The 26,003-nt window shown below is 50.6% G+C and overlaps 1 protein-coding gene across 1 annotated transcript in view; it reads right to left on the bottom strand.

Annotated features, from left to right (window-relative positions):
* The window catches only part of Cdh23 (cadherin related 23), a 368,288-nt gene that overhangs the window by 222,352 nt on the left and 119,933 nt on the right, over positions 1 to 26,003 (bottom strand). The gene's annotated exons all lie outside the window — the stretch shown is intronic.

The raw sequence follows: 26,003 nt of genomic DNA on the forward strand, positions 1-26,003 counted from the left end.
AGTGTGGACACATTGGAGGAAAGACACCTGAAGGAGGCCTTTTGCAGGGAGGGAAAGGTGAAAACCACCAGTTATACCTCCTTGCTGCAGCACTGGTACAGGGCACAGAGGACAACTGGTACAAAGCCACACAGCGAGGAGATGGACGAGCGAGCAAGGCATTGGGTTCAAGTGCTGTTGATTCCAAGCACGTGATCTCAACCTCTACAACCAAGGCTGCCCTAAAACCACGGCATTGGTTCTTTTGGGCCAACCAGTGCTTCTAGAGAGCCCAGCTACTGAGTTGCTATGGTCCTACCTGAGCTGGCCAATTCTCCTCCATTGATCGCCAAGTATGGGGCTGACGGGACATCCCCCAACGCTCTACTGATGGGAACAGAAGACTGGCCATGGGAAGCCTCTCCCCTGATCATCATTTGTGGATCCCCAGTACCCTTGGCACAGAACACCCCACACAAACTGGCCCTGGATTGCCCTTCATGCATTATTTCCTAGTTGCATGGAGCCATTTGTACTGCTCCAACCCAGCAACTCCCTTGCACTGCCCGCCCACAGCAATAGAACCAAGCAGCTATGGGCAGAAACCTCTTAGGCTGTGAACCCCAATACACCTTCTTCTCTTTTAAGTCAGTTTTTTTCTTCTCTCGCTTCATGTGCACGTATGTCTGCCCATGTGGTCATGCTCACATGCATGCACATGAGTGTGGGTGTGTGTGCATGTGTGCACGGAAGTATGGAGGTTGGTACTGGTGCCTTCCTCAGTCATTTTCTATTTTTTTTAAGACTAGATCGCTCGCAGGACCTGGAGCTGATGGTTTCAGCTAGACTGACTGGCTGACTCATGAACCCTGGGGATCCTCCCACTTCTGCCTCCCTGGCCCCAGGATTACAGCCATGTGCTACATTTGCTTTTGTTGTTGTTGCTGTTGTTTTGTTTTTACTTTTTGTTGTTGTTGTTGCTGCTGCTGCTGCTGCTGGGAACCAAACTCTGTCCTTGTGCATATTCAGGAGCCATTTCTCCAGCCTTCTTAAAATGATTTCTTTGGGTCTTCTGTCTCAGTCCTGGAAAGTGACTAATACACTACCCCTTGAAAGTGGGCATTTCCCAGACATGCCTTCACTGAAGCTCTCTAGGAAGATCTCTTTCCTTTGGACCCTGATGGTCACAGTCACCTGCAAATGTGTAGCTGGAAGATCAAGCTCCCCTGGTGCAGGGTTCCATAAAGACATCCTCCACCATGACGCTCCCTCAGCCTACAGTTCCACGCCCTAACCACTCCCCTCTAAAACACACACAGGCCCAGATACATTTTAGAGATGCAGGCCTCGTGCAGAATACAGCTCAGCTCAGCTCAACAATATGGCCCCATCAGATGTCACCTGAGCTCCATCTCAGAGGGATGAGGACATTTCACCTGTCCACACTCCATGGTCTAGGACAAGCTCTTAGGCTCTGTGAACATCGGGTTCCTGGAGTCAGGAGTAAGGCCCAGAGGACACTGGAGAAGGGGACCAGAAGGCCTATTTGTGCCCAGCCTTGGGCACAGTGTCTCACACAGTGAAAATCCATTTGATTTCTGCATAACTTAGGATAGGTTTTAAATGACCCTGGCTAAGAGCCATTCATAAACTTAGAAGGACGGACATTGGGCAGAAAAGAGTGCTGACGTCCCACATTTCGGATCCCAGGCACCATGCTCTACCAAGGATCAGCACACACACTGGAGCCTCTCCAGTGCCAGCTGCTGCTCTATGGGATGCACAGATGGCTACACAGGCCTGCCTTCTCAGCACAAGCAGATTCTCAGGGGCCAGGCACATCTGGTCCCTGTAGACAGTGGACCCTGGAGACTCAGAGCAGGAACCTGGAGTCAGATCCCCAAATTCAGAACCCAGGTATTTCTACCAGGAGACTTTACATATCAACTGTTTAACCCCTTTTGATTTCCAGGTCCTTGTGTGTAAAATGGAACCGTTAATGGCACAGCCTCTCGGGAACAATGTGAGAAAGAATTACACGGGATGAGGTGGGAATAATAGAATATGCGTCTTACAGGAGACATGGCAACATGCAGTAACACTCAACAAACGGTCATTGCCCAGCACTGTTATCCTAGCAGTGAAACGGCATCCCAGGCACGGGGAGATGAGACCCCACGGAAAAGGAGAAGAGCCTACAGATGAATTTCTTCACCATGAACTTGGACAGGCACCTTGGACAGGTATCGAGAGATAGCTCAGTGAGTAGAGGAGCTCGCTGTCATGCCTGATAACTTGAGTCTGACTCCCGGGACTCGCACAGTAGAAGGAGAAAGCCAACTCCCATAGGAGGTCCGTGTGTGTGTGTGTGTGTGTGTGTGTGTGTGTGTGTGTGTGTGCGCGCGCGCGCGTGCACACACATGCGTGCAGGTAAATAAATGTAGTATTTCTTTTTCAAGTAGAAAACCTGTCCATGTATTGGTTTCTTGTTTCTGCAAGAAACAAGACTGGGAAATATTCCCAGGGGATCCTGCAGAGGGTGCAGAGCCTGTAGGAGGAAGAGAGAGTTGAGCCTAAGATGAGGGGTAAGCTGAGGCCAGGGACGTCCCTAAACCAAAAGGCCAATTCTGACTATGGACCATTCTGAATGCAGGGGCTTCAGGATGATCCGGGCCAGGCCTCTCATTTGACAGATGAGAGAAGTGAGCCCAGGGAGGTATTATGTTCTGCCCTAGGCAAGCCGTGGCTTCTGATGAGAGATCCAGGTCTTACCATGGCTCCTGACGGCTGGCTGCAAACCAAATGCTTTGACTCCTATACAGCTTTTCTCAACCTCCCACAGAAGCCAACGTGCCTCCTCATCCACCCTCCTTCCTCAGCTCTGCTCAAGAGAAGAGCCAGGTCACATGCCAAGCAACTTCAGACCCAGGATGTATTTGATTGGTGCCAGAGTAACCACCTGACCTGCACAGGCCAATCAGACAAGGTCATGGAAATTAAATGAATTTGCTAAGGGAAACAGGATGGAAAGATCTTTGCCAGCCACTCGGGGGTGGGAAGGCATTGGGACAGGCCCATGTGCAGTGAGGGGAATATCCATCTAGGGGAGGGAGGAGGTGAGGCTCCCTGGGTCCTCTCTCTACACTGATCCTCACACACCCCTTCGGCTGCTGTGTGTGGGACCTGACTTGGGAGGTGTTTCTCGCCGACACCTTCTTGCTTCTATGGGTCTTAGCTCTTTGCTCCCACTTGACACCTCTAGAACATGCCTCAAACATGTGCTAGGGCTCCTTATTCCCAGACACTGCCACAGGCTCCCCCACTTCTCCTGCTGGCATTCTTCCCCATCAGTGCCCACAGTCAGCATAGAAATCTAAGCACCTGGCCACCACTCCCTGATCACGGCTCGGCCAGGGCTCGCTGGAGGTGACTCAGAGGCTCCAGCACTTGCTTGCTGACCATCCCTTTTGAATGTCCAGATCAACACAGATCACTGTGATGATTCACACGGCTGTGGCAGGTGACAGAATGAGCAAGAAACAGCCTGATCACGCACTTGTCACAGTCAACCCAGAGTGACGCTTCTATAGCCCTTGTCCCTTTGAAACCTCAGGCTGTCCCTTTCAGCAAGTGGCCATACCACATAGGTCACAGGCAGGGCAGGCCTCCGCCTCCTCCAGCCCCCATTTAAGCTCCACATCACTTGCGATGGGCCGGCTGTAAATGGGCCACCCTGTGCAATTCTGAGACAAATAAATCTTGTTGCTACTCCTTGGGGTGACAAGGGAATAGACTCTGGGAAAGTTCTGCCGTGCTCGGGATCTTGTTCGTTAATAATAATGATGAATGGCTTGCTTCTCCCATGCAGGCTGAGCTACATTCTACTCCAGGCTTCTCTGGAGGTGGCTTAGGGTGCTCACTGGAACAGAGTAGGGTGGGGGGCTGTACACTGCCAGGGAGAGAGGCGAGGCGGGGGGGGAGGGGACAAAGCAAGGAAGGTTGGAGATAAAGAGAAGAGAGAATGATGAGAGAGAGAGTCAAACAGACACAAAGAAAAGTGGAATGGGACAGGGAAAAGGACAGCTGGAACCCAAAGGGAAAAGGGAATCAGAAGGGAAGAATGTCCTGGAGGTGCCAGGGCCAGGGCACAGTTGTTGGGACAGAAATCAAGAGCACAAGGAGACACTATGGAGGGAAAGTTGTAAACAAAGGAAATGAACTGAGACAGTATCTGACTAGAGATATAGCTCATTTCGTAGAAGTGCTTGCCCAGCATGCAGAACCCTGGGTTCGATCCCCAGCACTACAAACATCAGCCGTGGTAGTACACACTAGTAATCTAGGCACCGAGGAGGTTAAGGCAAGGGGATCAGAGGTTAAAAACCAGCCTGGTCTATTGTGAGACCCTGTCTCAAAAAAAAAAAAAAAAAAAAGACAGACACTTTTTTTAAAGGGCAAAAAGACAAGTGAGAGAAAGAACTGGCAGCTTGCGGCTCACACTCCTCGTGATCATGGGGCCCGGATGATGAATTCTGTACTCTTGACCAAATCCAGACAAACCCGTAACCATCTCTGCTGAGGTGCTATCTCTAAAGGCATTATTAATATTTATGGAATGCTTGCTAGATGCAGCTACAGTCTTTAATATCTTATTATAGAGCCTGTTAGGAAATGCATTAGTAATAAATTCCCGACAGATGGAGTTCTGACAAGGTGCAGGTGGCTTGGTAGATCTGAGTTGGGAGAAGACCCTTCTGGAACATGTGTGAGCCACTCAGAGGCTGGGAGCCATCCCTCGGGAAGGGTGGAGGAGGAGAGAGAGGTTAGCTGGGGATGCAGCCTGGGTGAGAGCTGGTCTAGGTTAGAGGAGACAGGACTGATGGACACTTTAACCCTGGAGGAATTTCAGAAGCAGCAGGGTACCTTGGGTTCCTTGTACTTTCTCAGACAATGAGAGGGCTCCTAGTACAACAGGAAGGATGACTGCCTGGTTCTCGAGGCCAGGAAGGCACCTATGTTTTGGGGTTCCATGGATTGCTTTGCCAAGGTGTCACTTCCGGAGGTCTTTATGACATTCTTATTGTCACCTATTGACCATGGAGGGGAAGGAACAGAGTCTATAGGACAATAGGGTCTATAGGACATGCACTGTAGTCCTGGCTCATATAGATCAGCAGTGTGGACACCAGGAAGGGCAGGTGGAAATGGCCAATTGAAGGAGCATGAAGGAGCAGGGACAGGTGTGTACCTGGTCTCTCTGGAGCTCTCTGGGGTTTCATTATAGTCAAGGCAGGGCACTCTTATGCAGGCACAAACCTGCATGTGTAGATCAGTGGTCCGTCCCTATGAAGGAAGCTAGGATGTCTCATAGAGCATGACGTCTCTTCTCTTGATCACTGTCTGCTCTCTCTTCTCAGGCATTGGCACATGCTCAACCTGATGTTGCTAGAAGATACTTCCCTGGGATGGCACCCCAAGTGGTCACATCTTCCCAGAGGATTCATACAACTCTGAGCCCTGCTTTGCAGCATGTATTGCCTTCGCAGGAAGCCATGTAGACAGCCACAAACATGCTTACTGAACGGCCACTAGCTCCTGATTGCAACCTGCAGGAATGGCTCTGGAGTTCTCCTCCCCAGACCTCTCTTGCTGCCATTTGCCTTGGCCCCTTTTCAGTTCTAGGCTGTCTCTTGTCTGTAGAAGGCGTGAGACAAATATTGTTAAAGAATCGGGGTCTTTCCAGCAAACATGGCAGACAGAACACATTTATTTATGTCTGTTTTGGTACCAGCCCCTCACCAAGACGACAATAAGCAAATTAAAAATGCATAAGTATATAAGGGCAAACAGAACAGGAGAGGGGACCAAAGCACATGAGAGTTGGGTCTAGAAAAGTCCAGGATCCGCGAATTCCACATTACGCTGTGTGTGAGGGGATGTGTAGGGCTGAGGATGGGACGGGAGGCAGAAAGTCTTTTGGACCCAAGTGAGGTTGGGTCCCCAGTTCTTGCAGCAGATCACAGGTCCCTTTCTAGATGGCTTTGTTAAGGGACTCCGGACTGCAGGCTGGGAGCTGGGGCAAGTACTTGAGAGGATTCTCATCTTCCTGATTCTCTCACCACCAGGTCAGCTGGTCAGTTCTCAGAAGCTGGGCAGCCAGGCAGAACACAGAAAACTGACCCAAGAGAAAGCTCAAGGAATAACATGCCAGGGCCCCCGAAAGCAACAGGGGAAGTCTTGTCCAGCCTCCACACCCAAAACCCCAAGCACCTGTGATGAACAGGCAGAATGTGAAATGTATATAGTCACTCTTATACATGACAAGACAGGGGACACCTGGTATGGCAGTATACATCTGGAATTTTAGCACTCAGGAGGCCAAGTTTGAGAGACTCACTGCCAGTCTGACCAGCCTGGGCTACATAGCGGAAGCCTGTTTTCAAAATACGGGGAGGTAGGGAGGGAGAAAGTGGGGGGAGGGAAGACAAGAAGCCACCTGTGTCCTAAAAGTCCAGCAAGGACAGAGCCTCTCTGAAGGAGGAACATTCCAGGAGGAAGAAGAGCCCAACACAAAATAAAGGTCAGTTCAGGGGTGAAGGTAGGAAGGTCAAAAGTTCAAGGCAACCCTGGCCACCTTAATGAAGTCCTGCCTCAAAATGGAAAGAGACAAAGAGAGGCCGGGTGCAACTAAGTCATTAAGAACTTGCTTAGCATGAGCATGTTTGGGACCTTGTGTTCCATCCCCAGTACCACAGACAACAATAAAGGAGGGAAGGAGGGAAGGAGGGAAGGAGGGAAGGAGGGAAGGAGGGAAGGGAGAGAGGGAGGGAGGGAGGGAGGGAAGGAGGGAGGGAGGAAGGAAGGAAGGAAAAAAGAAATTTAACAGAAGAGTCAGAAATGAAGAAAAATTTCCAAAGTAAAGAAACTCAAAGGTGACTATGGGCAAGAAAGTAAGAACATTAAAATAACAGCTTAGACCCAACCAACCTAAAGCCCAACAAACAGGAGTTCACAGAGAGGCAGCAGCAGGAAGCTTGTCATACAGGGGTAACAGGAAAACCTTCCAGACCCAAGAGATGTGAACCCAGATAGTTTCAGAGATAGACCTGAGCAAAAACATAAAACTTAGACCTTCCAAAATATGAATACATGTGGGGAAAACCCCAGAGACTTTAGAGAGAAAACAAATGTCCATACACAGAAGATCAAGAGCCAAGCCACTATCCAGATTCTTCACAGTAAAACATTATAGGCTGAAGCATGGAAAAGGAACGAGTTCACAGAATGAGGAAAACTAGTTCTATACCCAGCCCAGCTATCAAAAACAATCAATGAGTAAAAATGTAAAATAAACACATTTTTCAGACAAAGTATTAAAAACATTCCCATAAATACCTTTTCCTGGAAAGCACTTAAGGGAATGTTCTATCTAAAGAATGATAGAAACCAAGAAAGAAAAAAATGATATCTGTCAAAAAAAACAAAACTTGATCCAATATAGGAGGAAGGTAAAGAATTCCTTTTAACATACTAAGAGGTGATCAAAATTATGCTAAAATATTTGTGGACAAGCAAGTGATCAGTAAGTGATCAACTCACACAAAATAAGCAAATACAAGAGGTGAATAAATTCTAGGACAAACAATGAGGGGATTATATAAGTACAGTATACTATGTGACTCATCTAAGAGTAACATTTACATAATCATCACACCAGACATACTAAAGGCTATCTTAGCTAACAGGAGGGCAATAATTGCGCTTTAAGGAATGGTGGGGAATGTTAGTGGTATGTGTTGGTGTTTGTGTGTGTGCTTGTGTGTAACAAATAGGTAGGAATGGATAAGTGTCAAATTCTCTCTTCCACAGTTAAAAAATCACTAGCTAATATCTAAAAGTGAACAACTGAAAAGGATGTGATCTCTAAATGAGGAGAGTGTCTCAAAGTAGGAGAGATAGAGCAGGACCCTGCTGTTTTCATTAGAAGTCACACTGTACTAGAGGACATTTAAGCTCATACATACGTGCTTTTGATTAAAATTAATATGAAAAATGAAAAAAATTCTCACCACAGCTAGACCCCTGAAGGTCCCTCTCCCTTTCAGTTTTGTTCCCTGTGGGAAATCCTGGTAAGCTTGCTGTCTCCTATCTTCTCATTTCCCCCTCAGACACCATCTCTGGCTCTTCTGTTCCCTCAAGGTCAAAGCTCTAGACCCTGAATGTCACCCTAGCATGACCAAGCATTCTGTCCCCAACTTGTCTTTCATTGCTGTCCCATGAGACACCTACTTGCTCAGTTCTTGGTTCTCCCAGGTTCCCAGCTCTCACATGCAGGTTGGGCCGGAGACCTCCTCCTCTGTCCTATGTACACACGACCCTGACTACCCATGGATCCTAGACATTAGGGCCAGCAGAGCCAACCATGGCATTGCTGTCTCCCTCCTCTCTCAGAGCTTGCTCTGCAAAGCCAGGTGTGATAACCAACAAGCGAAATGGACCCAGCTCCTGCCTCTTCCCTTTAAGGCAACTTGATTGCCATGCCAACCAGTGACCTCCCTGGATAATGAATGATGTAGTCCATGCCATAGTGCCCACATTCCGGGGCTGACTGTCTGACCAGCAGGTGCACAGGGAAGCATGTGGTACAGGGCCCTGTGCACCAGGGAGCGTGTAGCTGGTAGATCTGCTAGCAGCTGCCTGAAGGCCATGTGCAAAGAAAGAAAGGAACCAGACAGTCGGGTAGCCCAGTATCCACAGGAGTCTCAGCCACATAATGTACTATTCCCATACCAGCCGATATGGCTGCTTACCTAAGGACTAGCCTTATTGCCTTGAGGGCTGGCAAGAAGGAACAGGGACTGGAGGTAGGACCCTGGGGATCTGACTCGATTCTTCTCACTTCTATTCCTAGCCTGAGCTGTTAGTGTGATTAGATGCTGGAGGCTTCATCCTGTCTCAATTCAGCTTCTGGTTTCTGGGAAAATGGAGGTTCCATCTGTGGGCATCACCTTCAAGTCAGTTGGCTGAAATGGCAAAATCTAGAGACAACTGTCTGCACATCTGGGTTATGCTCTGGCTGCTCTATGGCCCTCTGCATGACTCTATTCTTGGTGGCTATAGTACATCAGTGGACATATATGAAACCTCGGTTTTCCCAACCAGGAAATGGGTATAATAATCTCTGTGCCACTTTCAGAGTAGCTGTGGTTGAGATGGAAAAAGTTGAAATGGTTGCAGAGTCCATGCTTTCTGGGTATCAGCAGATGGCTCAAAATGCATCAAGATTTCAGATTTCCACATTAACACTGTTCAACTCGTTAGGTCCATGAAAACACATTCAGACTTGAAGTTTGCAACACTCCTGGTCCTGAGAAGTATGGATGAGGGATACTCATTTTGGTGAATGAATTGTTCAAGAATCAAGGTTTCCTGGGGGTTTGGATTGGTGCTGGAGAGCCTGAACATCCATCATGGATGAAGCCTGGGGTTCTATATGCCTGGCACCATGAACAAACACACCAATGCTATCAAAGGCCCTAACAAAATCTTCACACCCTCCTACAGAGTCAGAAAATTCCAAGAGAAGAATCCAGGGTGTGTGTGTGTGTGTGTGTGTGTGTGTGTGTGTGTGTGGCCACTAGGAGTCTTGCTAACAAGCGACCTCAAATCCTCAAGTCCAGAGACTGGACCGGAGGCTGGAGCTGCAGGTGGTCCTGAGACCTAGTAAATTTTGGATGCATGGAATCTCCTAGAAGTTTGAAGTTGTTGTTGTTATTTGTTTGTTTGTTTTTTTAGACTTTCATGGATCTGGGGTAAGGGCAGCTTCCCTTGAGGATTTCCTGCATGGGGCTCTAAGTGTGTCATCTAGTTCACACAGCAGCTGGGTGGCAGACAGTGTTACCCCTCCAACCTTTGGATTCCAGAGCTGTGTGCCATTGCTCACACCTCAGCAGGCTGCTCTACAGTCTAAGATTTAATCATCATACGGCACTGTCCCTAGTGCCCAGGAGCAGGGTGTGATGGGCAAAGGGACCTTGGGAAACTAGGACCCATGCTGCCATTTTGGCTCAGTACCAGGGAATGCCAGTGCCGGTCAGTCGCGCCATGAAAATGACTTAGGTCATTTTAAGGACCCAGATTCGTAAGTGCAAAGTGTCAGTGTTCTTCAGGGGAAGTAATAGGACTGGATGAGTAAATTACTAGGACCCGTCAGGTTCACTCATCCCTCTGCCCTGGACATGTTTAGAAAACAAGGGGGGGGGGGGAGACTGCCTTGATCATTTCTTATCTTCCCAACTAAAAAATGGTGAGCTCATGAAAAATGTCCTTGTGGGAGAAAATACAGAAAGTGGGGGTATGAGGGAGTTGTGGTAGGAGCCCCAGCTGCACACTTTGTGCACTCTGGGGATGCTGGACAGACTCTCTGGTTCTCAGGTTCCTAACAACAGGATGCACGCAATAAGATTATTGTCCTTTATGGGAAACGCCACGGAAAGTGCTCCGTGTGCAAGTAGGTGTTTAAGGGAGATTAGGCTCTGACCTCCTGGGGCAGGCAGACAGGGGTGAAGAGTAACATCTGGGCAGACAAATGGTCTTTATAGTCTAGATATATAAAGTGCTCTGCAAACATCACTTCTAGTGGGGAGGGTTGAAGCCTGAAGTCTGAGGTCCCTGCCCTGTTCTCAGCAGAGATGCATGCATTCCCCTCTATCTCCAACCAAAAGGGGCTCCATCTCCCAGCCCTATGGTTTATTCCTTCCCCTGATGATGGGTTGTGCTAAACAAATGAATATGTAAATTTCCTTAGGGCAGGCCTTACAGCTCAGGCAGCTATTGCTAATGAATGGATTGGAATAAGGAGACAGCAATAGTTCTCAGCCTCCCTCCTCCCTCTCCCCTCTGGCTCCTCCCTCTCCTGGGTGCCACATCTTTACCCAGCAGAGCACCCAGAGGGAGAGGTGGGTGCAAAAGCAGCAGAGGCTGGGCGGGAGCAAGGGTGGCATAGGGTGCTATGTCTTGTTCCCCTCTCACTCCTGTGGCTACAGCTACTGCCCTTCAGATGGTGGGAGTCTGTCACTTAGTACCTGGCGAACACCTGGATGGATAGAGCCAGAGGCAGGAGGGATGTAGGGGACAGCAAGTAGGTTTCACAGTGGCCAAAGGCTTAACAAGAACTGGCTGTCATTGACCCTGAGCCAGGCAGAATAGGGTGACCAAGAAATTCACTGGGTCCTGGGGCCTATGGGAAGGTGGCTTAAGTCTTAATAGGTGGAGAGAAATTGGAAACCTGGCATGGTGGCACACACCTGTAATCCCAGCTCTCAGGAAGTGTAGGCAGGAGGATCAGGAGTTCAAGGCATTTTTACCTACATAGGGAGTTCAAGACCAGCTTGGACTTCAGGGCACCCTATCTTGAGAGGGAGAAAAAATGACTTGAGGAGATACCTATACCCAGAACTGGTTGGCACTAGCTGGGGATCTCTGAGATGGTTCCAGTGTTGAACCACCACCAGCCTCTGTTTCATTCATTCTTCAAAGAATCCTGTGTGGCACCAGGGCAGAGAAGCAGACCCTGGCTCAGAAATGTCAAGACTCAGGGAAAGAAGGGGCCTTGGCTGTCGTCACTCAGATGGTCACTGGAGAGCTCAAATCCCCTGGCCTTCCCCTACCCTGTCCGAACAGGGATGGAAGGTGGCTTGCCCAGCTGCTCATCAGTCTTAGCTTCTTGGGGATGGGTGTGGACCACGATCCAGAACAAGAGTGCCGAGGGTCTGGACTGTGTGGCCCCAAGTGCAGTCCTAGACAAGGTACAGTCACACCCTTCCTACTGTAAACAGGAGGTACCCTTGCTGGAAAGCGACTTCCACCATCAGATACACAAGGGCTGCAGGGTTTGGAGGGGGAAATCACCAGCCATCTTCTTCTCTTTCCTTTTTAAAGAACCTCACTTTCTACAGGCATATGTGACACTCTCGGGGATGGGATAAAACAGATTCTGGTGTTCCACCCTGCCAGAGGGGCTCACCCTGTACCAAGCTTAGAGGGCACTGTCTCACAAGGGGCCAGCCATAAAGGAAGAACTCAGACAACAAAGGGCACCACAGGCCAAGACACAAAGAAGCCTGGTGTCCTGTGACTCAGTCTCCTTAACTCGCTGATGGATGTCACAATCTCTATGGATGGGTCCTGCAGACAAAAGAATTCTGCATCATCTAGTTTAGACTGGCTGATGTCTAGTGACCAACTTCATCACTGCCAAGGATTGGCAGCCTTGGGTTCGATGGCTTGCCTGGAGGTGGCCGGGAGACCCACTCACCAAAAGAACTTACTTTGGAGGAATAGACTACCTAACAGGGCTATCCTTGGGGTCTGTCCCAAGATGGGGTCACACATTCTAAAGGCTGAGATGGTAGGACCTCTGTCTCTGATGTCTTGGGCAAGTCAGGGCCTGTGAAAGACATAGGGCAGCGGCTAGCCCGTTACTAACCATGGTCTGCTGGACTCCTCCACTGGTTTCAGGCACACCCAGAGGCCCTATCACAGGTAGACTACAAGATGGCCTCCAGACAGACCCGAAGAAAAGATGGAGGCCCAGAAACGTCACACAAAAGTGATCCTTGGACATGCACAGCTTCATGAACTGAGTAGGGAAGGTAACTCTGCAATGGGTCGAATTGACCAGCCGCCTGGGAAGAAAAGTTCCAAGGCCTCTTCTACCCCACCTACAGTTAAGGATGCAGAGACATCTCTATGAGAATGTCCTCCCATCCTCCCTCCTTTTTGTCACCACAGCGAGTACACATCAGCTCCCAGGCTGGTACTCTGTCCACGGGAAATGGGAGAGCTTGGGATAGAAGTTGCTGCCTTTCATTAAATGGAGTGCTAACACCATGAATTTCAAATGAAACCCAGATGAAGAGGACCCTGGCAGCCTCACCTCCATTTGATATTAATTGGGCGACACTTTGCTTTAATGGTACATTAATTAATGCAGAATCTGCATGGAAGTCCGCGTGACACTCACATTAATACAAATGAATTCATTACCATCGGTGTTATTACAAGAAATGACAAATAAATCTGTAACAGTGGGACCCTTCAAATAATAATCACGAATCATTAGGTCTGGGCTCCGCTCTGTTCCTTGGTACTGGCTTGCAGATGTGTGTGTATATGTTCTACACTTTTGTGTTGGGGCTTGCAGAAGGGTGCTGAAGGGTTGGCTCGTGACTCTCGTCCCTCCCCCAACCTACAAGGTCTTTCTTTTTTTCCAAAGAGCTTACCCCCAGATAGGGAGGCCCTCCCATGTCAGGAATGAAATTGAGATTGGCCCAGCAAAACTCCATCTTGTCCAATGTACACACTCTGCCCTGAGGTGGGGAGAGTGGGGAGGGAGTAACAATAATGGGTGCCCTCAGAAGCACCTAGGTTGTAGGTTTTCCCACAGTGAGTCTTGTCTTAATGTCGCACCCCAAAACTTCAGATGCCTTGGGTCCAGTAAGCAGCACTGGTATTGAAGTATAAATGCCTCTGGTCCTCAGCACACTTCTCTGTACCCACTGGAAAAAAAGAACCATTCAGGGAGGTCAAGGGACTGACACCCAGCTCCGCAGAATTGAAGCCACGCTTGGGATACAGCTCTGCTTTAGTATACAGCTTCCCAAGCTCCAAGTCCTTGCAAGAGAAGTTCCTTGCTGCACCTGGGCAAGATTAGCACCCTGGGGACAGCAGGGGATAGCTGGCTACACATGACAGTTCCATCCAACTCTCCACTCACTTGCTTGGTGCTTCTTTCAGGACCCCAGAAGCTGCCACGGCTGCCTTCTCCCTAATTGCCTCTCACACCCTCAGATTGCCCTGAAGTCAGGGTCAAAACCACTTTCATATCTCTGGGGGTTAATAAGCAAGGCCCCCAAGAAGCCACAATGAGCAAGATCCTAAGAAACCAGCTTGGAAGAAAGTGCAGCACTGGCCTGAGAACTTAGGATGGAGTTGGCATCCCGAATAGCTGGCACACAGGTTGCCTCTCCTCCATTTCAAGGAAGACTGTTCCCAGTGAGTCCCAGTACCAGACTTTAGAACTCCCAACCAGGCACATCAAGCTGCTACGGTCAAAGGGCTAGAGTGGCCAAGTGATTTCAAAGTTGCTTGGTACCTGTTTTCAGAAGGTCCCCCCATAGAGGGCTTTGAAATGAGATCCAGTCTCCTCTAGCGGGGATGCCCGAGAGCACTTCAGCTCAGTGGTCAAGCGACTGTTACCAAATGACCTCCCTCGGAGGCCAGCTCTCAAAGTCTGGAATTCTCTGGCATAACTGGATTGTTCCTCTCCTGTGAGAATCCACCTGCCACAGCATGCTGACTTTTGACTAACGGTCAAAGTAACATGGAGACTAAATCCAGCGTTCCCACCCTCGGGCCTCTGCTGACACATCCTATCCACGGGCCCTGCCTGATGACCCGCCCTCGGCCTTCATCCTCAGACACTGCTGCTCGACAGAGGAGATCCTGGCTCACTTCACTCAGAGACTACAGTCCAAGGTTGGGTGTTGGGGTGGGGGTGGTTCCGGCTCCCTCTTCCGTGCCTGGTCTCCTTCATTCACACTGACACCAAATGGACCGATTAATCACCTAACATTGTTAACTGTACTAATTACACTCATTCTGGAAACTTGTGGGACAATTATTTACTGTCTCTGCCTCCTGAGCTATCAATTATGGTGATTGCAGGCAGTCTGTCACTCTCAGGCAAGACAGCCGTGGCCCCTCTAACCTCGGAGCTGGCTTCTCAAGAACTCCTGGAGGGCTTTGCCTGGAGTCAGGGGACAGCCGGCAGGGGACTTTTCAAGGAGACAGGCCTGGCCATTTCAAGTCAGGTGAGTGAAACGCTACTCCTGAGTGAAGTCGATTAGACCACAGTGCTTCCTATTAGATGATGAAGCCTGGGTAGCACTCTGGAGACTATATATTCTACCCTGCATCTCCATGGATGTATACGGTGCCTTGCCTGGCCTGGGTCGGTATCACAACCTAAAGATCTATGGGAAGGCTATTTGCACGTGGTACATGCTGGATTTTCCCAGGCTCCCCAGTGTGGGGATCCCCAATGGTGGAGGCGCTCTGGCTTCTATCCAGCCTGCCATATTACAGGTCTGAGATTCTGTCCCCCAGAAGTTGTTGATCAGAGGATAGTGTGTCTAGCCAGGCAGGGCTGTTGCTACATGAAGCCGACAATGGAGTCAGGTGCAGGGAAGGGAGCAGGTTTCTGCTCTCTAATGTCTGAGCACTGACCCCCAGGCTGTCTCCACCCAATATACAAGGATCGCCTGTCCCTACAAACTGCCTGGTGACAGCCTGTGATGTGAGGTACAGGGCTGTCCCACCTACTCAGGCACATAGCAGGCTCCTGTGGGCTGTGGTTCCCTGTCCCCTGGGCTCCCTCCCCCATCCCAGCCCCGCCCACTGCCCCTAGCACACACTGCCAAACGTCAGGACTGAAAGCACTTAGAGCCAACTGCTGGGCCCGAATCTATTGCTGTGCAGAGAAATGCACTCCATCACCGTGTGGTTGACAATCTCCAGGCGGGCTGGAGAGGCCGCAGAGCCTTCCCTAGACCCCTGCCCCTCTCCTCCTGTGTGTAGGAGGCAAGCTGAGGGGCTCCTAGCCCTGACCACAGCAGCCAAGGGAACTCCAACTCCAAGGAGGCCCTTGGGTCCCAAACCAACCATCTTGATACCTGAACATGGGTGTCTCAAGGACACTTTAGACTCTACATACCTATGAAGTTAGCTACAGATCTGCCCTGGAAATTGCATCCTTGGCTCTGTGAGTGTTGAGACAATTGTACTGTATACAGATGTAAGGCCGGAGACCAGAGCTGATTTCCTCGTTCTCTGCTCTTCGACCTCTCCCACCCTCAACTCTTGTCTATGCCATGGCAAGTGACTTCCTTACTTGTGCCCCTTCTTCCTGGTTTTAATCTGGTTTCTGTTGCTGTGACAAAATACCTGTGTCTGTATACTTTATAATGAAAAAGTTCACCTCGCTCATAATTCAGAGGTTAAAATTCCAAGATGGGCAGTCCATCTGTCCAGCCGCTGGTGAGGATTCCTTGGCCCTATCACAACAGAGTGTATTAAGAGTAGACAAAAGCAGCCGAGTGTAGAAAAGTCCAACGCATGGGGAACAAAGGTCCAAGGTGTGGGGAACAACCTTAATGATAACTTGCTCTAGTACGCAGCATGGGGACCAGAATTCACCACTTCCCATGGTGGAATCCAAGGGCACATATCCTTCTACCACCAGACCCCTCTTTCTAGAAGGTTCCACTTTTCAACACTGCTCCATTGGAGCTCAAGCTTCCAGGACAACAGGCTTCCTCCGGGAGCAATCTCAGACCATGTGAACATTCTAGAGTCCTCTGACACATGGATGCCTCCATAACTGACATGAATGCTACAACCCTGTCCATGCTCCCCAACAGGGCTCCCTTTGCTTTCTCTGGTCCTATGGTCCATGTCACCACACCCCCAATGTACCACGTGGCCTGGCTTACCAGCTTCTCCACCTCTCTTGCCTCAGACCTGTTTGCAACCTTCTCTTTGTTTGTCACATGCACCAGGGACCCTAGCGCCCCTGGGCCACGGCTCTTCAGCCCAACCAAAAATCTCTCTTCTCTTCACCAGCACTGACACCCACTCGACCATCACATCTCGGTCAAGTCCCCCTCCTCCAGAACTTGGCCTGATCCCTAGTCTGGGTCAAGCTCTTGTTGGTCTTATTAGAGAATGTGGGCTTACAATCTCAACCTGGAATTATATAGTTTAATAACTACCCACTTACCTCAGCCTCTGAACTCCCCAAGTTGGGCCACGCTGGTTCCACCCACTGTGTGTCCCCAGGGACCCTCACCCTCATGTATGGTATATGAACACTGGTGCTTATGGAGGCTGGAAGTCAAGGGGTCATTGTCAGCTGCCTTGTCCAATTGCTCTCCATCTCGTTTTTGAGGCATAATCTCTTACTGCTCATTGAACATTTTGGCTAGTCTGGCTGGCCAGTGAGGCCCCAACACCTGCCTTTCTCTGCCATCCCCCCCCCATAACTTGATCACACTGCCACCCACAACTTTTTCCTGAGTGCTGGGGATCAAACACAGTTCTCCGTGTTGTGTCCTAAGGATTTTGCCCACTGAGCCATCTCCTCCCCTCTCCCGAAAAACCATCTTTTCTTAATGGCAGGCAACCCAAACGCCTGCCTTTGGCTCTCTTCTCTCAAGTTTCTCCCTTCTATTAATCCCATAAACATTGACTGCACAGTGGAAGGGCACCCACCGGACCGACTCTCGTGGGGCAGGCCAAGCAGCCAGTCTGCAGGCACCAGGCTCTCCCCCGTCATAAGGTCTGGCCTGAAAGAAGCTGGACCTGAACGGTGGCTCCTAGATTCTCCACCACTGGGGTCTGACACCTGCTGGTCTGGCGATGTTTCCTGCCTAGAATGTGTTCCTCCTGTGTTTATTCAGTTACCCGACGTATCATTACCGAACCCCTGGTATGTGTCAGCTGATGTTCAAGGGCAGGGGCGAAAGGAAAATGCCTGTCACCTTTCACGTTCCGCTGAGCTGGAATCCCTTGATTCCCCGAAGCGGGCTGGGCTTGCTCCTGCCGTGGGCCTGAGAGCCCCTGCCCTGCACTGTTGCCACCTGAGCACCAGAACATCTCACACTCCACTCTACTGAAGCATCAAGGCTGAGCGAGGCACACTAACACTTCACAGCCGCCTGGGGCCACCACAGCCCAAACATGTACTTGGCCCGTGACAGTGACTTTCTCATTTCTAACGTGGCTGCACAGATCCGGGCTGAGAGACACCTGAGACAGCGGGCCCAGTGGCTGACATGAGCAGAGACAAGGTGACTGTCTGAAAGTCATGGTCTCAGTAGGGAGGGTCTTTAGGATCAGACCAGGAGAGGAGTCACAGCGTGGGAGATGGGGTCTACTCACCTCAAGTGTGAGGACTCTATGGCCATCCTGTCACGGGGCCAGATGTCCTTGAGCATGTGATAGGCATGCCGCCACCTCGATCTGATCATTGCATATGGTGTTTGTGTGTTAAAATGCCACATTGTAGCCCAGAAATGTGGGCAAGCGCTATGTGTCAAGCCAACTATGCTTATATTGGAAGGGGTTGGAGAAATAACTTAGTGGTTAAGAGAATTTACAGCTACTAACAGAGGACCTGAGTTAGGTTCACAGCACCTGCATCAGGTGTTTCACAAGAACCTGCAGCTACAGCTCCTAGAGATCTGATGCCTTCTTCTTGCCTCTGTGACAATGATATACACATGTTCATACCTACGCAGTACATTCACATTAAGTATAAATAAATTACACAATATAACACAACACCCACACACATGCCATGCACTCAAAAAAAGTTGCATCAAGAAGTGTTGGAGGGCAAAGACACACCAGCCTTGTGCAGTTTGGTCCTGTGCTGGTTAGGTTTTTATAAACTTGATATGAACGAGAGTCACTGGGAAGAGAAGAGCTTCCGCTGGGGAACTGTCTTCATCAGATGGACACAGAAGTCTGGGGCACATTCTTGGGAGGGCCTAGCCCACTGCGGGTGATGCTACCTCTGGGCAGGTGGTCTTAAGAAGCTTAAAAAACGAGGCTGAGCAGGCCACAGAGAGCAAGCCAGTAAGTAGCACCTCTCAGTGGTCTCTTTCAATTCCTGCCTCCGTGTTCCTGCCTTGGCCTCCCTCGGGGAGGAATGTAAGCTGCCAGATAAAATAAGCCCCTCCCTCCCAAGTTGCTTTGGGTCACGGTGTTGATCACAGCATTTTCACACCGTTTATCACAGGTGTTTATCACACCGATATCAAGGCGAGCTAGGACAGCCCTGGTACATCTCTTGGACCCATACCACCTGGATGTCCTTCCGATGTTGCCTGTCACTCCAGGGAGCTCAAGGCAAGCTTTGTAATAACTGGCCCGTGCCTGGAGAGCTGCCACCCCACGACAGTGTGCTCAGGGGAGCTCATGTGTCTGCCATGCTGGTGGCTGCTTAGGGCCTTGGGCTGTGCTGTGGAACTAAATCCCTCCTCCAGTAGCCTGTAGGGCACTGGTGGGTTTCCTTTCCCACTGTCATAGCCAGAGGGACAGCCCTGATGCTACTCCTGTCTCTGGCCCCAGGCTTATCCCATTGTGAACACATATGAGACCCAAGCTCTCCTGGGCCACCCCTAGGTCTAAATCTATCCATAAAGTGACCATTTAACTGTGAAGAAATTGGAGTAGCCACTTGATGGGGTCCTATCTGGCTGTGATAGTAGAAGGATTGCGGTTCCTTTAAAGATGGAGAGGCATGAGGCAGCCTATGTCCTCACCCCAGGCACCTGCTGCCAGTGTTCTTTGCTTCATGGGCTTCCTTAGTAAAGTAGCCCCTGCTTCCTACCTGACTGTGGGAGGGAGGGCTGGGGATGCTGAGCAACCCAAGATGGTGCATCTGCAACTCCGGACTCGGGTGGGTCTGCCACTCCTCTTCTCTGCCCTTGTCCCTAATGGGTTAACCTCCCCCCAAGTGGTCTCATTCCCTCAGCTGGAAGAAAAGTGGGCGTGGGCAGGCTCTGCCCAGGCCCTGATTGCTGCCTGCCCAGCCCCAGCCGGCTCTCATCTCTCAGCCTCCTCCACTCTGCCTGCCCCTGCCAGGCTAGGAGTGATTGGGACCCCTCCTGCTCCAGCTGATTAGGCCTCATTTCACCGGCCTGTTCCCACCTCTGTCTGGAACCTTCCTCTGTTATTAAGGTTGTTTGCCGTCCACTCTCCTGGTCCACTGGATGAGGTGAGCTTATTCGATTTGATTTCTCCCCCCACTTTTCTCTTTCCCTCTACTTGTGGCCGCTTTGCTCATGTTTCCAGTGAGTCACACAGCCCAGAGCTAAGCACAAACCTAGGAAAATTAACTCCAAAAGCTTCAGAGGAAAAAATAACTATAATAAGACCAGGTGACTAATAAAAGCTTCATCGAATGTAGTTTTGATGAAAAGATGATTCTTCTGCCTCAGCCCTACCTCAGCCTGAAAAGGCACGCCTGGCCCTTTAAGGCAGCAGTTGCCTGAAGGATGGGAAGTTCTTCCTCCTTCTCCTCCTCCTCTCCCTCCTCCTCCAATGTGGTTTCTCCTCAGTCCTTTTACCAATCAGGACCACTGTCCCAAGATGCCTAGAGACCCATCTGACATTTACTCCCCTTTCAGGACCCAGTTACTTCACAGGGATCACATGACCAGGAAGACATAGTTCTTAGCATCCATGAGCGCCCCCCCCCCCCATGTGGGGTATAGTTATCAATGGGGTGCTGACAACCAACTGACTGCACCCTGGGCCCTACACTGCACCTTGGGAATGAAGGTAACTGTAAGTCCTCATGTCAGAGTCTATTGTCCCATCTATCAAAGGGGAGGACCTTTTTCCTTGCCAGCTGTGGCCTGGAGAGGTAAGGGCCGGCGGTCCAATTCAGGCTACTGAATAGAGGCAAGCTGTTCCGCTGGGATGTTGAAGCCAAGTCACTTATAAGATGTTGGTGGCCCAGCACGGGGGAGTGAAATCTCAGATTTGCTCAGCGACCACCGAGAAGAGAGCGCTGATCATTCTTGAACCTATCAATTGGGCAGCTGGCCAGGGCCACCCACACCAGGGAAGCTAGACCCTGAGGGAAGTCTGTAACAACATATTTCTTACGGGCTCTCTGGGGAATTGAATTCCGGAGAGGGCCAAGCTATGGCTCCTGCTGGGCCAGAGGTGGGAACCCTGTTCCAGGAAGTGGGGGGCAGGGGCTGCTCAACTCCTTGCATACTGGACCAGGTGCTTAGGTCCCAGGCCTCAACGCCCTTCTGTGCACAGGGCCTCAGGAGGAGATTTTCCTGACTCAGGCTGCCACAGCTCTCCTCTCACCACCCTTATGCTGTAATAAACCTGGCACCGTATGGCAACCTTGGCCTTGAGTGGCAGCTTCTGCAGGCTCATGTGCCTCTCCCTACCGCCAGCATCCCTAAAGAGGCTGAGTTTGCAAACTGAACGAACTCTGCCTTCGCCTCCCCTTAGAGGGGCGAAGGGAACTGAAGTGTGGCGGCCTGGAGTCTGGCCCGGCTGCTCCGTTTCATTCACTATTCCCAGCCTCACTGGAGGCACTGGGCTGTGGAGGGAGAAGTCGAGTGCTTTTCAATTTCACGCCAGGTATCAGTAGCCAGGCCTTGGCTGGTCTTATCTCCCTGGCCTCCTGCCCAGGTGGGCATCCGCTGAGCTTGGCTTTGCTGTAAAGCCCACAGCAAGGCTTCTCGAGGGCAGGACTTGCGGTCAAAGGAACTCTGGAGCATTCTGGCATCTAAGGGCAGGTGGGGTGCAAGGCTCCTGTTCGGCTGTAGGAGGTAGTAGCCTTGGGACTAACTGTCTATGCACATTAGGACACTAAAAATAGAGGCTCAAGAAATAATCAAGGTCATGGTGGGTTGTGACTCTTAGGGGCGGAAGATTCCTACAATGACTTTATCTTCGGTCTTCCTTTGCTTTGTTTCCCACGTGAGGAAGCGGATGGCCTGGAGGAAGCGGATGCCCCAGAGAAATATGTGACAGAACTGGATCCAGCCCCACACCCTGGGGACAGGATCCTAAGATGTCCCGCACTAGGTGAAAAGGTCCACTATACATCACGACGTAACTACATAAACACTTCAGAGGGTCTTCACCTGCTGAGAGACCCCCAAGCCGCAACACCCCTCCCTGCTGCAGGGAGGCGAGATGCTTCCCTCTTGCAGCCTCGGTTTTCTTATCTGGGAAATGGGAAGCAGGAAGAGTATTAAGTGCAATGTCCTTACTGATCAAGATGAGGTGCCAGGGAGATGGCCCAGCGGGTAAATGTGCTTGCTGCACGAGTCTGATGACCTGAGTTCGAGCCCCCGAACTGAGTTAGAGCCCCAGAACAAGGTGTAGAAGGAGAGAATAGACACCTGGAAGTTATTTTTGGGTCCCCACACCACTAAAATAAAAGTATCTGGGACGTGAAAACTGTGGTTGAAGTTGAAGCTTCATGTTCATGCAAGCCATTAACTAAGAATCGTTTCTACATGTTTCAGTGTGTGGTGGGAAATACGGGAAGACTGTCTCATGGCGATTGTATACCACCATTCAAGCTTGGCATCTGGGACCTGGCCCTGGAGGTCACCCAGGCTCGTTCATCTTTCTGGTCTGTCCAATCCTGGGATGCCGAGATATGATGTAATCACCAAAGTTCATGTGCAAGACTCACATAATCGAGTTCCGAAAAACAAAAACAAAGCAAATAAACTTCTCATCATGTTTCAGTAAGTCTGCAGTTACACATTGGACCACATTTGTTGTTCTCCTTGATCACAAGGGGCTGCATCCGGTGTGTGAGTCCCAGGATAGACATAGCTGTATCATATACTGTCTATAGCTGCTTCCATGTAGCCAGGAAACTTAATGGTTGCAATAGAAACCCTAGGAGAATCCTAACTACTTAATAGGTGGTGTTTTGTAGAGAGGTCCATTAGCCTTTAAGCTGGGTCCAGGTTCCAAGCCCCAGAAGGGCACAGGATGAAGAAACAGTGGCTGGGTGTTTTTTATTACATGTACATAAGAGAGTCCCACAGGGTGTTTTCTATTACATATATATATATGTATGTAATAGAATATATATATGAGAGTCCCAGGAAAAATGTGAGGCCCCACCTAAACTCCCGTGGGGGTACCTCAATATCTCTGGCAAACAGACTTCCTCCCAAATGCCTTCAGCTTGGTGTGTCCAGCTGAGAGCCGGGGGTCCAAGCTTGCCTTGCCAAAGTGTCTGCTCCTACAGGTCTGTGGGCTCCCTGCCCAGCTGGCTGGGGCTTGAGTGTGTTGTCGATAAGCGGGTGTCGGCGTGGCTGGAGGAGAGGAATCAGAGCGGGTAATTGCTGCGTGAAGATGACAGTGCAGCCATTTATCCACCCCAAACCAGGCTCCCGCATACCAAGAGGCAACCTGCAGCTGAGAATCGATACCGCCCCAGAGGAGGGATTATTAGGGACAGAAGGGGGCTGGAAGGATCCATACGAGCTTGATGACTGTCTATTTCCAAAGAGGCTGCACGCTGCATGCGAAGTGTGGGCTCACGAGCGGTTGCTCTGTGGCAGGGAAAGCCAGGCTGGAGGAAGCTGTGGGGGCCTCCTCTGAACCCACTTCCAGACACCTAAGGGCTAGAGGGGGAACTAAGGTCTCAAGAAGCAGGCTCAGGGACAGAAATGGGAACCGCAGAGGGAGCCAGCTTTCTAAGGGACGATGCAGGATCTTGTTCGCGCCCCAGCGTCATCTCAGTTCCCTGGCCCAGTGAGGCCGTGGAGGATGTGAAGTTACTCAGTAATGTGAGGTTAATAGCCTCAGGAGAGCTGGGAATTCCTGGGTATGGTGACAGCCATCACGGGCTGTGGAAGGTAGTGGAGACTTCAGTTCTTATAGTCTTTCCTATCCTATTTGGGCCTCCCTCTCCTGCCATTGCCCAAAGTGGATAGGGAATGGGTGAAATTGGAGATATGTGGCCCCTTCATCTTCTAGGGGACAAGCGCAAAACTTCTTGGGGTAGTGGGGGGGGCCAGATCAGCTCATCAACAAGAGTCTATGTGTGGACATGTGTGGGCATGTGTGGGCATGTGTGGACATGTGTGGGCATGTATGGGCATGTGTGGGCATGTGTGGGAGGAGGTACCAGCAGCTGTCACTCTTCCAAGGACCAGCAGCTCCGAGCCTCGGATGTTGGAATAGAGCGGACATTCTGTGACCATGGTCTAGAAAGCATGTGTGCATTTTGTGCCATGGGGTTAGGAAAAGAGCTGCTGTCTGCTCTCCTCTGGGTGGGCAGGCGATTTCACCAGTGCAGGTCCAGTGGCCTGGAAAAATACGGACTTCAGTCTTTCAGAGAGCCTCAGTCTTTGCACCCTACCCCACTACCTAGAGGCAAATCCCATTCCCTTGTGACTTGAATCGGAGGCTGTGAGTACCCGCCCAGTCCTCTGTGAGTAGTTGATCCCATTCTGCCCTCTCAAGACCCCCAGGCACATAGTAAAGGAGAGGCCCAGAGTTCCAACCAGTATCCTGGCAGAAAGCATTTGGAAGCCAAGGACACCTGCCCTTCCCCTGTGTACAGGTACTGCAGAGTGGAGAAGGAAGAAAGGGTGGGGCAAGCAGAGAGGGAGAAAGAGAAAAGGCTGAAGAAAGACAGACAAAGAGGAGGGGTCAGAGAACAGGTGGATGGAAGAAGGAGAGAAAGAGAGACCAAGTAGGGAGAGAAAAGAGTGGTGGGGGGTGGGGGAGAAACAAGAAGAAAAGGGCAGGAGGAGGCTGGAGAGTCCGAGGGTTTGAACCTGTGCGTTCTCCAGGTAGAGGTTCTAGGTGGGAGAGAGTGGGGAGGGAGGATGGCTTGTGGTCCAAGCCTCAGGAGATGCAGGCACAGTCTTGGTTTGGAGATGGGGATAAAGGATGCTGTTGTACTCTGGTTTAGCATCACTTAGTTCCTCAGGCTTGGCGTGTGCCTATAGGTCGCACAAGGGCAGAGGGGGTGGGGTGCTGAGTCTAGGAGTGTGGCTTGCTTTGCTTGGTTCCTAGCACTGAAGTGACACTCTGGGGTTGCTTTCCTGCTTGGGGAAGCTTGGGGTCCAAGCTTCAGGCAATCTAGGCAATGCAAGCAGCCAGACCTGTCCTAGAGATCCACCCACACAGCAGTGTGCTTACTCTGAGATCCTAGCTGGGATGCCAGGGAGCAGACAGAATCTGCTATCTGTCGGTCAAGGTCACTCATTTGCCCCACTAGCTGGGAAGAGAGTCATAGTGTCAAGCAGGCAGGGAGAGAGCATGGCACGGGGAGAGCCACTCACCCCTCTACTTGGGGCTTAAGTCTGGACTAGAGGGGTCAAGTCCTGGGATCTCCCTAGATCACCCAGAGACAGCAACCCATCTTCTCAGGGTCACTCAGCCCGGAGCTTTTGATCTTGGATTCCAATATGTCGCTCAGTTCTCATTCTGCTCTCGATGAATGGGGGAGTCAGTGGGTCATCCCCTCTAGCCTCATTTTCCCCATGGTAGTCCAGCTCCAGGAGCCTGCACCCTGCCAACCTGCCCAGACTATGGCGAGGCTTCGGTACGGCGGTGCAGGCAGTATATGTTGGTGCACTTCAGGAACACAAATGCATTCCTTTAAAGAAAAGCAAACACAAACTGAGATGACTGATTGCCAACTCCCGGGAGCTTATCGCACATCGCACATCCCCACCGAGCAGGGAGTTTTCGTAGCTGCCTGTCATTTGCTAGAGAGCATTCACCTTGCCGTCAGACAGCCCCGATGCCCTCACCTGGTATACCGCTTTGCTACCATCAGATTAATCCAAGAATCAGAAAGAAACAACTGTGTTGAACATGACAGAACCGTGAGAAGGAAGACAGTTTGGGGCCAGTGTCCTACCCAGCATGCATCCCTGAATGTCAAATGACTCTTGTCTGGGGCCTCAGTTTCCCTAGATGTGATAGGCAGGGTAAGTGAGGGGATTAGTGGTCAAGGTTCAGGGATTCTCTGGAAATGATCATGATCTAATCAGAGGGATAACCGGGTATCAGGCTGGCACTATTCCCCCCTTCCTGTCAGCTCATTGGGAAGACTGGTGGTAAGTTATGAGAACCTTCCGGAAGGCGCGAGAAGTTCGTAGCTGAGGGTTCACATTCTTTGCATTTGAAAAAGGGCTCACTTATCACTTCCTCCCTGAGCAACATGGCCCTGTGGTGACCTCATGGGGGTGAATGGGAAGTGACACTGGCAGGCCTCTCTCCTTCCTGCCTCACTGTGCAACTGTGACCTTGCCTTTGGGCTTCAGTGGCTCCAAATGGGCCCAGGGACAAAGCTGAGTGCTCCACCACACTTAAGAGAATCTGGGAGAAAATGAAACTACATGCTTCTTGGACACCTACTTCGTATGAGACTCCCA

This window comes from Myodes glareolus, chromosome 18 (assembly GCF_982192425.1).
Source record: "Myodes glareolus chromosome 18, mMyoGla1.1, whole genome shotgun sequence".
Taxonomy (NCBI): domain Eukaryota; kingdom Metazoa; phylum Chordata; class Mammalia; order Rodentia; family Cricetidae; genus Myodes; species Myodes glareolus.